The sequence below is a fragment of the Monodon monoceros genome, unplaced genomic scaffold, assembly GCF_005190385.1.
Source record: "Monodon monoceros isolate NGI ecotype Baffin Bay Population unplaced genomic scaffold, NGI_Narwhal_1 Super_Scaffold_7, whole genome shotgun sequence".
NCBI classification, from domain to species: Eukaryota; Metazoa; Chordata; class Mammalia; order Artiodactyla; family Monodontidae; genus Monodon; species Monodon monoceros.
In genome coordinates, this window is record NW_021703784.1 from 88972243 (window position 1) to 88974600 (window position 2358).

The 2358-nt window shown below is 35.4% G+C and overlaps 1 pseudogene; it reads left to right on the forward strand.

Moving 5' to 3' along the window:
- The first annotated feature begins 796 nt into the window (after positions 1–796).
- LOC114887322 lies at positions 797–1254 on the forward strand (annotated as a pseudogene).
- Positions 1255–2358: the final 1104 nt, after the last annotated feature.

Here is a 2358-nt window from a genome sequence, read left to right on the forward strand (position 1 = left end):
AAAAGTGGTGAACGAATAACTGTAAATAAAAATCTCCAAGGAGAGTTCATTTGGAAAAAAAAAATCAATTGGTAAATAAACAAACATCTGGGCAATCTTCTAAAAAATTGTCAATTCCCAAAAATGAATAAGGTCATCTTCGCGTCTTATCCAATGTGTTGTTGGTCAGTGGTAACACTTCAAACTATCAAAGTGAGTTCGTGGAAATGCATATAAATTAGACATTGATTTGGGCTTAATATATTCATTTTCTAAATAATATGCAAATTTGTGTAAACCTAGATTTTTTAAATAAGATTTAAAGGCTGTAAACTCCACAATCTCACAGTTTACATGTTAATGTGGTAATTCAATTCAACAAACATTTATTGAACTCCTAGCAAAGTACTGTGCTGGGTATTATGGGAGCATCATCATACCGTTTAGGGAACATACAACTAGGAGGTGAGATAGGAGGAATAAAGTGTAATTTTGCCCCTGATATTATACCTATATTGGCAGTTAATGCAAAATGAGATAACATATGGAACAACTAACACTTGTAAGGTGTCTTTTTCTTTATATGACACCGTCCTTTAATGTGGACTTTCCTGTAACATCGCCATTGAAACTTGGGTGGATAAGAGTTGGAAATAATATCTTGCTTTCTTTCTTACTTTAAATGAGAAAATTTTCTCTGGATAAGCTATACATTTATCCATTTTTGAATCAATTCTTCTTTATGTAAAATTCTATGTGTTTCATATTTTAGGTTGTGGTTTTAACAATTGAGTTGAACCACACCGCCGCCATCGTAGGTCGCATGCATGCTCCAGGCAAGGGCCTGTCCCAGTTGGCTCTGCCCTACCACTGCAGCACCCCCATCTGGCTGAAGCTGACGTCTGATGACGTAAAGGAGCAGATCTACAAACTGGCCAAGAAGGGCCTGACGCCCTCGCAAATTGGTGTGATACTGAGAGACTCACATGGTGTTGCACAAGTACGTTTTGTGACAGGCAATAAAATCTTGAGAATTCTTAAGTCCAAATGACTTGCTCCTGAACTTCCTGAGGAGCTCTATCATTTAATGAAGAAACCTGTTGCTGTTCGAAAGTATCTTGAGGGAAACAGAAAGGATAAAGATGCTAAATTCCGTCTGATTCTGCTTTAGAGCCTTATTCACCGGTTGGCTCGATATTACAACACCAAACGAGTCCTCCCCCGCTCCCCCACTGGAAATACAAGTCATCCATAGCCTCTGCCCTGGTTGCATAAATTTATCTGTTTACTCAAGCAATAAAATCATTGTTTAACTAGAAAAAAAAATGAGTTGATGAATTGTTCACTGCTTTCATTGAATTTGCCTTAGTAAACACTGACTTCAACTGACAATATTTGGCATCAACATACAATTCACTTTCATAGAATGATCATATAAAATACATTGAAAAGAATGAAAAATGGTGAAAAGGATAAGGCTATTAAGCAACAAAAAGTAGACAAAAACACAGCAACCACTCACTGAACACAATGGGAATTTTCTGATGACTTAATCCATCCACTTAAGGCGGTGTATCCACAGAAATTTCAAACATAGCACAATGCCTTTTCCTATTAATGAAGTGTATAGACCAGCCGCCTGTATCCTATTTCAATGAGTTACTATTTTTACTTTGTCAGTTGTATTATGCAAGTATAGCAGAATGATAGGAAACCTGGGAATTCACACCTTTTGACCTTCTGTCTTTGTGAAGCATTTATTTACAGTCCTTTTATATATGGTAGTTTCTTTAATTCTCAGATCTATCTTTCAGAGCAAATATAATTATTATACTATTTGTTCAACGGAGACAACGGAAACTCAAAAAGATTAATGATTTGGCCTAATTCACAAAGGTACTGAAGGGCAGTACTTGAATGGCAAGCCACATTTTTAGGATCTCAGAAAACAACCTCTTTCCACTCTACCTGTCTGCCTTGATTAAGATCAGGAGATATAACCAACAACTGTGAATCTCTCATTTTAAGTAACCAAGGGGAATTTTCTTCATTTTCTTATTTCCTTCCTTTTATAACTGTACTTTAAAATTCAGGAATAAGGTTATCTTTTAGTCATACAACATTAAGAATAAAATAAGACCTTTAAAACAATTACTGTTATGCATTCTGATAGGAATATAGATGTGATTCTATGGAGGCTAAGATTCTCACACATAAGTTTAGGACATATCCATCACTGATCAATAAGAATTTACTGTGTTATTTTCATATGATCTAGACTGCTCTGGGTGCCACAGGAGATAGAAAAATAACATATTCAATTCAGAAAATATATATTGAGCATCTATTTTATTCTATGCATTACAAGAGAAAGAGGAG